General features: G+C 41.5%; 1 protein-coding gene across 2 annotated transcripts in view; it reads right to left on the bottom strand.

Annotated features, from left to right (window-relative positions):
* Positions 1–12,720, bottom strand: part of SPACA1 (sperm acrosome associated 1) — a 208,680-nt gene that overhangs the window by 39,542 nt on the left and 156,418 nt on the right. The window contains exon 6 of one of the 2 annotated variants that reach the window (XM_082473991.1): positions 6,535–8,057. The gene's annotated coding sequence lies outside the window, so the exon portion shown is untranslated. Of the gene's footprint in view, positions 1–1,779; positions 5,429–6,534; positions 8,058–12,720 lie in introns of those variants that run through there. The other variant, XM_082473992.1, reaches the window with a different exon arrangement.

The following is a 12,720-nucleotide window of genomic DNA, read 5'->3' on the forward strand; positions in this document are numbered from 1 at the left end:
CTTCGGCTGCCTTGGGAGATCACTACCTATCTCCTGATATCTTCCCTGGAATCTCCCTAGGGTGTATTTTATATAGTCTACATAGCTTATACTTCAAGTCAAATCATACCTAAAAGAGCCTTGGAAGGACATATGACTTGTTTCACATGATGGGGTGGGTGTCACATAGAAACTATTTGATTAATATAGGTCAGACATAGGCAAGCTTTTTCAATGAAGAGCCAAATAGTATAGAAATATCTTAGGCTCTGTGGGCTACATACAGTTTCTCACATTTTCTTCTTTGTTTTTTTGCTTTTACAATACTTAAACAATGTTAAAATCAGTCTTAGCTTGCAGGCCTAAGATTTGGCCCACCAGCTGTAGCTTGCCAAACCCTGATATAGATTAATCCAAGGAATACAACATTTTTGGCATTCAATTACAAAGAAGTCCAGAGCGAGCATGAGTGAATGCCCAAGACCCGGAGGGATGACGGTTGTAGTGCTGAGACCAGCTAACAGCGAATGTTAAGAACATGAGACCATGCTTGCCTGAACAACCAGGGCATCCATCAAAAGGAAATCATTTTCAAAGTGAAATCATGCTTGCATGACGAACAGCAGAATATCAATCCAAACAGATGTGTAGGAGGCAATGGAAAGTCAAAACCACAGAAGAGTAGATTATTAAAAGCAAGTGAAGTTAAGTGCCAGAGAGGATATATAAAAGAACCTAGAATGGAAGTTGAAGGAGGCTTCTACACGAACATGAAACTACCCCGCTGCGTCACACACCGGTCTCAAGACCGGCTGACTACCTCTAGTCCAACTATCTGTTAAAAACTTAAATGTAAAATATAAAGCTCTTTTTTTGGAGAAAAGGGGAAGAGAGATGAGAAAGAAGGAGAGAGAGAGGGGGGAGAGGTAGGAAGGAAAAGGAAAGGAGAAGAGAGAAGGGTGAAGGGACAAGGGGAAGAACAAAAACATACCATCTAGTAAACCTTTAAATACGTGTAAGGTGACCATTGGCATTTGTCTCAAGCCTGAAGATGCTGACAACAATAACAAAATATTACCTGTTTTTCTTCATTTATTTCCCACAAGGAGGTGACAATTATCCTCCAGGACTGGTTACATGGCGACACCCGGCTGCAAGGACGCTGGGAAATAACTAAGCACATTGCCTTCTCTGAATCAGGAGCAAAGGGACATTAAGGTTGGGGTAGGCTAAGATGGCCCTTGCCACACACAGCTAATGTGACTGTCACCTCATTGTGGTGAGCGAATATTTTTCACCCAAGCCAGGGATCTGATACCACAGGAAATTTAAGAAGTATTCAGAGCCACAAGTATGTGACTGGCCAAAGTATTTTGGTAGATGGACATTAGTAAACATTAGTGCATTAAATAGAAATGAATGTAGATAAAATACACTGCTCTTTTAAGCCACGCAAAAGAATGTGACATTAACCTTGAAAGAACAGCAGTAGTCTGGAACTAAACAAAACATAATTTATTAGAGGAGCTCTTTTGAAATCGAAAACAATTTAAAAAGTGCTGATAACCCAGACAGCTACTAAGTAACTAAAGGGCAAGATACGCTGGACAAAGGGATTATTCATGTCCCAGGCTGATGGAGCGATATTTCATCACTCTACTCAGAATGGCATGCAACTTAAAACTTATGAATTGTTTATTTCTGGAATTTTCCATTTAATATTTTCAGACCGCAGTTGACTGCAGCTAGCTGAAACCAGGGAAAGTGAAACCTGGGATAAGGGGGGACTACTATACTCACAGCACAGCAAATGGCATGAGCTCCATGTTGGTGTCACTTCTCCCTACCTCTCGCATCCAGTGAGAGCATCGCGGAGGGGCCCCAGTGAATGCTGCACACACACTGGGTGGTGTTAGAACTGAAGAACCCTGAGCATTTGTATTGGACAGTAAGCAAATCCGCTCTGCTCCAGAAGAGGGCACTCTCTTCCGAGGCTGTTTACTATACACACATGCTTGAAAAGAGAGTTCAGAACAGGAGGGCAGATATGCCTCTGCTCACAAGAAATGCAGAACATGAAAAACACCCATGGAGAATTGCCTCCCAACATCCAGTGCCTCTCTCTTCTTGGTATTCTCTTATTTGTTTACTTTTTTATTGTCCTTTGCTCCCACCAGAACATGAGCTCCTTGAGAACAGAGACCTTCTCTGCTCCGTCTCTGCTCTTCCCCCTACTGTCTAAAACAGCACTTAGCAGATAGTAGAAGTTCAGTAAATACACGTTGACCAAATAAATCTCTCACAATCTTACTTATCCTTCAAGATGCAGCTTACCCAGCCTTCAAAGGAGCCATACCAGATCCCTGGAATTGAGATTTAGTGTTTAGGCATCTGGGCTTTCATAATACTTATCCTTTAAGCATGGCTCTTGGAGTTGAACCTTTTGTGTTATAATTCTTTTTGTTCATGTTTGTTTGACTAGTCTGAAAAATTTCTGAAGGCAGGGATGGAGTCTTATTTATAGAGCTTAGACTAGGTTGAAGCAATTGAAGCACCTCGGGTGCAAAATTTAAGGAGGCACTCACTCTCATGTTCATGCAGGTGTCCCAGGTACCTTGCTTGCCTCACCCTCATCCAGCCCTGTTTATTTATCTTTATATCCTCAGAACCCACTAGGGTGGCTCTCGTCTAGTAGATCACCAATGTTTTTTTCCATTAAAATGAATAGAATTTAAAGGATCACAAACAAAAAGTGTTTGAGACCTGTGTGTTTGGCACCTGTATCTGGTATTGCCCCTTGGCCCCTTCAGAGTCAGGCCACACCACTGTGTTTCACTTTGTGCCACAGAGGCTGACTTGTATGAGCTGCACCAAAAGGCATTCTTGCCTCTAGCTTCTAGTTGGGCTTGGTCGGGGGGCACTCCCGGTAGGAGTTGGAAGGGCAGGAGGAGAATGTGATATATACTCCCCCAAATCCCTCCCTGCAAGGTCACCTTGGATTGAATGTGTCCCCAACAAAGACCTAGCTCTCTCCAGTCAGTCCTGTCCCCTAGTCACAGTTACTCTCAGGTTTCAGTAGCTGCTTCCCCGCCTTGCTCCTTCCTGCCTGTGATGGTGATGGCTCCCCACTGTGGCTAGCTCTGGAATGCATTCCCAAATCTTTTTGTCTCCCTCAACGCTGCCTGCACTTTTTTAGGAGTTCATTTATTGAAACTCTTTCAGTTACCTTATTTGAGTGTTGTTATTTTTTTCTACTGGGTCTCCAAAAGACTGCAATATTGGACCTCAAGAGACTTTACAATAAACATGGGAAAAAGCAAAGATATGAAATATACCACTTAAATTTTTTAAATATAAAAGATGCCATTTTAAAAGAAAATTTGACAGCAACTATACGGCATTTTATTGATTTCAACCAAATGGATTTAATTTCAATGGGTCATGATACCTAAAATTGATGAAGTAATGAAATTAGGCCAAAGGGGAACTTGTCTGAAGGCCTGGAAGACTGGTGATGTGTTATGGATGATGGATGCCGGGAGGGGAGGGGGGTGTTTTTATAATTCACCTTTATGTCACTAATAAGTTAATAGCAAATATATATATATCAGAATTAAAATGCTCAATTATAAGATTACAGAAGACCTTAGATGACTCCAAGAATTATTAGGGCATGCAGACTTTAAAGAGTCTGGAAACTAAAGGATGCTATTCAAAATATTTGTAAAATTATTTTAATGATTAACATTATAATCATGAACAGTCTTAATACAAAGTGACATAAATGGTCCCAGCTAGTAAAAGGAAAGCTTTGATTGCATAGAAAATGGCTAAAGTTGATATACTGTTTCATCTGGGAAACTCAATTACCAAAAAGTAGAAGAGCATATTGATTAATAGATGGTTTTAACAATGGTTTTATGCTTTGGTCTCTACAAATAGAGTGAGAGGTGATGGAATTTGCTAATTAAATTCATAACATCTTAATAAGCCCAGAGAATTTTGGAATAATAGGAGGCTTATTCTGATGTGGAGCTGACATGTTACTTTAGATTCTGTCTCTTCTAATGGCGTCATTAAAAAAAAAATCTTTGGATAAAATGGGAAAGGCAGTTCCTTAACCCCTTTTTCCCTACAAGTAATTACCTACAGAAAGAATGTGATTGCCTGTTAAATTTTAAGCTTGTTTAGAAGATACAGAGCCAAATTGAATTGTTATGCAGATAATTGAATCCTGAGACTTTCTCTTTATGCAGGGAATCCAAAAAATTGATGTGCGAGGATGAATTATCCTGGTTAGGGTCTCATTTCTGGACTTTGCTTTAGTAATTGCAGGTTAAAATTCACCTGACATTTATTGAACAGCAGCTGATTCCAAGGTATCCCATATGCTGTCTCAGCTCATCTTCCTAACACCTTTGTAGTATAGGTATCAATTGCATCTTACAGATGAGGAGACTCAAGTTCACGGAGGTTTATAACTTGCCATGGAGTTGCACTTGAACCCACACCCCCTTACTTTAAGTCCCGCACAGTTTCCTCTAAAACATATGGACAAATAAATGAGAAATGAAACTTGAACATGGGTGTCAAAGCCGCAAACTCCAAGTAAACACCAGCAGCCCAGGAATGAATTTGCGCCTCCAAAGTTGTCACTGAAAACACCTTGAATTTTGCTGAGGCGTCTATCCTTGGGCTCTCAGAGTAGAGGGGAGAGTAAGTTTACATTAAACCTGCTTTGTTTTTCTTGTGTGTTACCTGTCACTTTCTCTGGAAACTATTTACAATTTTTTACCTGATTTTTTTGAGAACTAAAGGGAATGTGACAGGAAATGGTCAGCAGTTAAAAAGTGACTCATGGTTATCTAAGGCATATGGAGAGACTTTCCAGAAGACTACATTTGCCTTTGCCGGTATACAGATAAACATTTGATTTTACATATAGAAGATCAAAACTGAAAGGGAACAAACAACAATTTAAAATTCCAATGCCTGAAATATTACTCAGCCATAAAAAGAAACGAAATTGAGTTATTTGTAGTGAGGTGGATGGACCTAGAGTCTGTCATACAGAGTGAAGTAAGTCAGAAAGAGAAAAACAAATACTGTATGCTAACACATATATATGGAATCTAAAAAAAATGGTCATGAAGAACCTAGGGGCAAGACGGGAATAAAGACGCAGACCTACTAGAGAATGGACTTGAGGATACGGGAAGGGGGAAGGGTAAGCTGGGACAAAGTGAGAGAGTGGCATGGACATATATACACTACCAAATGTAAAATAGATAGCTGGTGGGAAGCAACTGCATAGCACAGGGAGATCAGCTCTGTGCTTTGTGACCACCTAGAGGGGTGGGATAGGGAGGGTGGGAGGGAGGGAGACGCAAGAGGGAAGAGATATGGGGACATATGTATATGTATAACTGATTCACTTTGTTATAAAGCAGAAACTGACACACCATTGTAAAGAATTATACTCCAATAAAGATGTTAAAAAAAAAAAAAAGAGGAACCTAGGGGCAGGATAGGAATAAAGATGCAGACATAGAGAATGGACTTGAGGACACGGGGAGGGGGAAGGGTAAGCTGGGACGAAGTGAGAGAGTGGCATGGACATATATACACTACCAAATGTAAAATAGCTAGCTAGTGGGAAGCAGCCGCATAGCACAGGGAGATCAGCTCGGTGGTTTGTGACCACCTAGAGGGGTGGGATTAGGAGGGTGGGAGGGAGACGCAAGAGGGAGGGGATATGGGGATATATGTATACATATAGCTGATTCACTTTGTTATACAGCAGAAACTAACACAACAATGTAAAGCAATTATACTTCAATAAAGATGTTAAAAAAAAATTCCAATGCCTGAGAAAAAAAATGTATCCAAAGAGATAATTCCTCAGGCGTTTACTGTCTCTTATTCACAGAGAAAAGAATGCATACGATTGAAAATCTATGAGAAAAGTGAAAGAAGCAGGAGGTGGAGAGAGACGGAACAGAATAGCTGTTGTCTAGAAGAGAGCAGATGCTTCTCGGTTGGTAAGAACACCACTCGCATTCCAGTGGCGTGTGACTTAGTAGAACCAAAATAAATGACGTATTGGTCCAGAGAGAAAACTGCCACAAGGGTAAGCCGGCCAGAAAACTGAAGAGCTATAGAATGTGTTCAAGGAAACGTGATTTTCATTTGCATTTTCCCCTTGGTTTGACTTTGTACCTCACACCCCTAATCTCCTGCACACTGAGCAGTGAAATGAGCTGCTTTCTAGACTCTTCCAGCACCCCACCCAAACACTGGCTCATAAGCGCCCATCAGAAACCAATCTGTATAAAAGCCCCCGAAACTCCAGAAAGGTTCATTATGTTCTTTGCCTTGTGAGATATTTCTCATCCCGCCTTCTCGCCTTTCTCAGTCCAAAAATTGCTATGGCTTTCATTAGAAATAGTCTTCTATAAAACCTATACTTTTTTTTCTTCATTTTTTTTCTCCAAGAAACCACTAGAGTGAAACTCTTACAAAGAAGGATCAACTAGTCTTTCTAGGTAAACCTACTAGAAAGAGGCAGTTTCTCTGTTATTCCTTCTTCAGTTGTTTAACCAGTGCCTTGTCATTTCCACACACCCTGTCGGGGGCTGGGGGTCCCGAGGAGCGGCGTGATGCGGCTTTCAGCCTAGAAGGGAAGATAGGACGCACAGTACACTGTAGTTAGGGCGCCTCACAGACGGGAGCATCAGTGTAAGAGAGCACAAACGTGGAAGCTTGAAAGTTTTATAATGATTTAAACTATGCTGTTTCGTGATTGGACGGCGGCGCTGTGTCTTGCAGATACATGTGTTACAAATGCTGACTGGGCTCTGGCTGCAGAGTGTTGCCTGCAGCCCTCCCCTGCCTGTGATTCTGAGGTCACTTCTGCACAGACTGAAAGTGGCCTTTGTTACGGGGGTGGCTTTGGTAAGCAAGGCTCCTTTACAGTGAAGAGAAACTGCCCCTCACCTGAGCAGTTTCCAGGTGAGCCAGCACCTGACTCACCTGTCACAGCTTCTTACTACGTCCCTTTAAATGTAGTGAGTTCTTTTTTTTTTTTTTTTTTAACTTTTTTGGGGAGCACACAAATGAGAAAAATGCCCACAAGTATTTAACACAAAGTGTACTCTAATTTGTATCGTGTCTGTGTCAGAGGAGGTACCTCAGGCAATGGGCAAGAATGAGGTCAGAGTCCTGAAAAGACTCCTAAGCACAGAGGAGAGAGATTTTCCTTCTTTCCCTAAATGATTTCTCCTTCTGTGAAGATTTCAAAGTGGAGGATACAGTCCCCCGCTACCAGCACTGCCCCCAAGTTCAGTGTCAGCTGCTGCTGCTTCCCCGGAGGAAGGGGCCATGGGGTGGGGAGGGGGAAGCAGGAGGGGGGAGTATCACTCAGCATCTCCTCCCTGAGCCCTCTTCCCACTGCAGGCGTGGCAAATAGGGGTATTCCGTGCCTCCTTGCCATCCGTTCATTCTACTTTCTGTGCCTTGCGAAAAGTCCCAGAAGGTCACCAAGTGTATCATCCATCATGGCATCTTGCCAGAATACTCTCAGCCCTGCTGAAGGAAGACATGCGGTCATTAAGGGCTTTCAACACGAGGAGGAGGAACCAGATTATATATGAACCAAATGGCTTCTCTTGGCCAGGAGGGATATTAATCTTGAAATGGATTTCCTAGAGGCTGTTGCAGGATCTTCCTGCTTGGACACCTTGAAGGAGAGAAGTGGTACCATCATGTATAATGCTAGATGCGCGTTGGAGGGAAGGACCGGGAGGTAAGCAGCGTAGCTCCCAAATTTTCTTCCCGCTTTAGACGTCTATTAAACTTCTATTAGATACTGGTCACAAATGCTTTTGAGAAAGTATTAGACATGAAGTGAAACAAATTGCTAATCGTTTACCTTCACTCAGATCACCTGTGGGTGTACATCAGTAGTTGATGAGAAATAACAAAACTAATGGAAACTGTCTACTGAAGAGAAATTGCTACCTACCTCTCTGCTCCCTGTAGGCTTTCATAACCAGGAGAATCAGTTACCAGAAAGCCTGCTGGGGAAAATAAAGTTAAGGGACAAAAACAAGAAGAAATAATCTTTAAGTCAGTGACCCCATTTTAACCCCTTCTAAACAACCACAATTGCGCTCAACATTTCTATCGACCTAAATGAAAATGCAAATTGGGCCCCTAGTTCCCATTGATTAATCACACTGAGAGACAGATCAGCCAAGAACCCAACTGAATTAAAAGGCTTCTTTGTTTGCTGAACAAGATAAATAAAACCTAGGAACAATCCTTTAACATAGACGGTTATGACTCAGTTGTGAACACTCAGCACAAAATGATCCTGAGACGATGGAGAGAAATGACAGCTATCATTACTATTGTTACCATCATTAGTTACTATTATTATCACATTTTACAAAAAGCTCATGGAAAAAGAAAAGTAGATGTGCCACAGTAAAACTTATCTGGAGAATTTAAAATATAGTTAGAGAAAAAAGAATTCAGCCTTCCCCAATTGTGCTCTAATTAAATGAATGTTTAATACATTCTGCTAACGTAATTTTTTGGCCTATGACTGTAACTAAAAGGTTAAAAGGACTTGTACATTTTCTGAAAAGGAAAAGGAGATAAAGAAGTCAGGATACTACTGCAGCAAAATAAATACCGTTCTAGTTGATAATTATCTATCACACAATACAGTAACTTTCAATTAACTTGGTCACAGTTTAATTAAAACCTAAGTTTTCTTTGATCGTCTCTCCAGGAAGCTAGTAATTTGCATTTGCATTGTGCTTAGACTGTGTATTTTGTTCTCCCCGGGTTGTTATTACCAGGTAATTCAATAATGATTGCTTGTGACTAGGCCCTGATAGTCACAGAATTTATCACCTCACTAGTGAGTGACCTCTGCTCAGTTTCCTTAGGTTTCTCTGACTTGCCTTATTCATGAGGCAGTCTTTTTTTTTTTTTTAATTTATTTATTTATTTATTTATTTTTGGCTGTGTTGGGTCTTCGTTTCTGTGCGAGGGCTTTCTGTAGTTGCGGCAAGCGGGGGTCACTCTTCAACGCGGTGCACGGGCCTCTCACTGTCGCGGCCTCTCTTGTTGCGGAGCACAGGCTCCAGACGCGCAGGCTCAGTAGTTGTGGCTCACGGGCTTAGTTGCTCCGCGGCATGTGGGATCTTCCCAGACCAGGGCTCGAACCCGTGTCCCCTGCATTAGCAGGCAGATTCTCAACCACTGTGCCACCAGGGAAGCCCGAGGCACTCTTGTTCCAGGAGGCCAAATACAGTTTTTAGTGACGAAGGACAGCACCTGTCTTTAGATGGCTCATAAGTTAGTGGTCCTACAAGGGGTTAGTACATTGCATTATACAGTATGGACTGCATGTATCAGGAAAAGCAAACAAGAGAACAAACAAACGAAAAGCAAGGTGCTGTCCTGTCCCTGATGAAGTCTGTGGTCTGGTTTAGGAAGGCATGTGGCTGTCTCATCCCCTCATAAGGGCCTCCCAGCCAGACTTGCCTCCTCGAGCCTCTGCTGCCTACCACAGACCCACCTGGTGCTCCTCCACCTGGTCAGCCTTCCTAAGACGACTCTGATCCTGTTGTTATGCTCCGCAGGACAGCCGAGTCCAGATTCTTCAACTGTTCGAATCTACGTAATATGGTCCCAGTTACATAATCTCTTCTCCAGCCTCGCCCTCCACACCACGGGATGATGCTGGCTCCTGCCTCGTCACCACCTGAGCCATCACCTCCCCCTCCTCTGTGGAGTCATATGCTACCTGTACTGCAAGTTCTCCTCCTCCACAAAACTTGTCAGAACATCCTAGTCCTCAGCTCTCTCCCCCTCCCTTTCCCACTCATGGGACTTTCTGCTTTGGCAGAGATGTCACTTAGCAATCAGTCTACCAAATTAAATCATTGGTTTCCCGCGTAGAAGCCAGGATTTACACCTTCTTCATATCCCTAGGCCCTACCCCAGCACTGTTTTTCCCTAGCTAATATTTCTTAACAAATGATCATAAGTCATGATGAATGATGAGAAAAATAGTAAATAATTGAGGATGTAATGCCTTAAAACATTCCTGATATGTTGACACATACAACAGTTATATTTTAAATTTACTTATGTCTCACCTCTCCAAACTACACTATATTTTCTCTGAGAATCTAGAGCATGTCTTCCACTTTTTTGTTTTATTCCAAATTTTTAGCCCAGCACTGTGCAAACTGTAGAGATTTACTAAATAATTGCTGATTTAATTTAATTAATTTGGTATAGCTGACACAAATATCTACAAAATGAAACACAAATATCTATGCCACTGCTAAAGACTGTAAGTTAATTACCATCCTTCAACAATGTTAGTAGACTGTCCTTGCATTGACATTTCACTGCTCAGTCTCATGGGTTATTTAATTAATAGCTACTTGCCCATGAGAATCCATTAACATATCAAAATTGTTTTTTCTGAGACTTACCAAAAAGAATAAATTGTACATGTGTTTACTCTGTGACTCTTAATTGTATTACTTTAAGAGGCATTACATCTGTTTGACGACGATGTAGGAGTCCCTAATAAGATAACAACGTGTACAAAACATTAGGTATATAACTCCTTTGTAAATATAAGCATAATACATGAATTTGCTGATGGTTTAAATCTCTTCTGAAGTAAATAAAGGTAAAATAAATCAATTTGATTTTGTAGGACTTGGTCTTGCTTAGATAATAAATATAAAAATGCAGGAAGATACTCTAGGGTTAGTGTTAATTGTGTTTCTAGGAGTTTCCTTGATGTAGTTACAGGTTCTTTACTTGTTTCTTAGAGTTTCTGTTGGTCTTTGCTTCTGGCACATTAGAGGAAGATGACTTTGGTTAATATGTGTTTCTTGGCTGTAATGAAGTTCTGTATTGGAATCATCTTGGCTTCTACTGCCTACAAACAATCCATTCTCTATTGAAGTGAGAGCCTGCTAAGAAAAAAGAAAACTAAAGAGCAGCAGGCAAAATAGATCAATGTTCAAGCCTACCTAGTAAGCAAATGAACCAAGCCACTGCCTTGAATTGGGGCAGATTGAGCTTAAAATGGCTGCCCTGAGACACATTGAAGAACTGATGTTATTTGCGCTATTTCTTGGAATTCATGTACTGAAAGACTTTATCTTGAAGCAAACAACATAGCTAAACATGAACAAAGGAAACCATGGTCTTGTTTTTTATACAAGACTAAAATGCAGTCCACAGTCAGGCCTGTCACCACTCCTGTTTCACTTAGGACCAGATCTTTTAATGAAATTATTGAATTATTAAAGAAGCACTTCTCACCAGCCCATCAGTCACTGTTTAGGGATTTATATTTCACAAACAAAAATCAATAGTCTCGTGAGGACATTGCTGCTTATATTGCAGAGCAGCACCATCTGTCAACACTGAAACTTGGGAAAATTTTTATATGACATGCTATGGAAGCATCTTCTATGAAGAGACCTTAAAAAAATTTCGATGAGTGCCTCTTAACTACACCAAATTTGACACATTTAACAGTCTAAGAAAAGGGCATAGTTAATAAAACTCAACAGTAACATGCTCAGCAATCAAAGCCATCATGAATGCAAAGTATTCTTGCCACCTGGGTCAGCCAAACACAGGAAAACTACAGTGCAGGTTCAAATTCTGCAAAGGGCCAGCCCCCACTCCGCCACCAACCCGCACGATGTGCACACGCACACAAATGTGCATGTGCCTGTTCTGTGTGCGTTCAAGGCTATACATCAAAGGTCCAGGAGTGTAGAATCAAGCCACTCAACACAGATGTTTTTCTTACTCCAAGACCATAAATCATGGGGAGATGAATCTTCCTCAGAGGGTGAAGAGGAGGTGCCTCAGGAGACAGAATTTTTACCACGGAAGTCATGTGCAAGGTGGAAGCCAATTCTGATTGTAGAATTTCTCAAATGGTAAAGATAATCTCCACAGAGGTTTTCCTCAAGAACCACTTGACAAGTTGTTTAAATTCTGTGTCATTCAGGGTAAGAGTGTCACAGCAGATGTTTTTGGATACCAGGTTATAAAGAGTTGGTATGGAACCCACAAGAAAACATTTTCTACTTTTTCAACTCAAGGAGGTGGTACAAAGGGTGCAATCGAATGTGTCTCTCCAAATTTTATATGTTGAAACCTAAACTCCAATGTGATTTGGGGTGATGGGAGGTGGGGCCTTTGGGAGGTGATTAGGTCATGAGGGTGGAGCCCTCATGGTTGGGATTAGTGCCCTTATAAGAGAGGCCCCAGAGAGCTCTTTTGCTCCTTCCACCATGTGAGGACACAGTGAAAAGAACCTATGAACCAGGAAGTGGGCTCTCAGCAGACACAGAGTCTGCAGACATCTTAATCTTGGACTTCTAAACCTCCAGAACCTTGAGAAATAAATGTTTGTTGTTTAAGCCACCCAGTCTGTGGTATTCTGTGATAGCAGCCCAAATGAACTAAGTCAGAAGGATTCTTGGGGAAGCATTTTACTCCACTGAGAATTTGTGGAAATCACTCCAACCATTAAACCATTGCAGCTTCAGATGGGTTTCGACAGATATTCCAAAATCTCTTTTAAGAACATCAAAGTGCGGGACTTCCCTGGTGGCACAGTGGTTAAGAATCCGCCTGCCAATGCAGGGGATGCGGGTTCGATCCCTGGTCCGGGAA

The sequence above is a fragment of the Balaenoptera physalus genome (assembly GCF_965194825.1).
Source record: "Balaenoptera physalus genome assembly, chromosome: 9".
Lineage (NCBI taxonomy): Eukaryota > Metazoa > Chordata > Mammalia > Artiodactyla > Balaenopteridae > Balaenoptera > Balaenoptera physalus.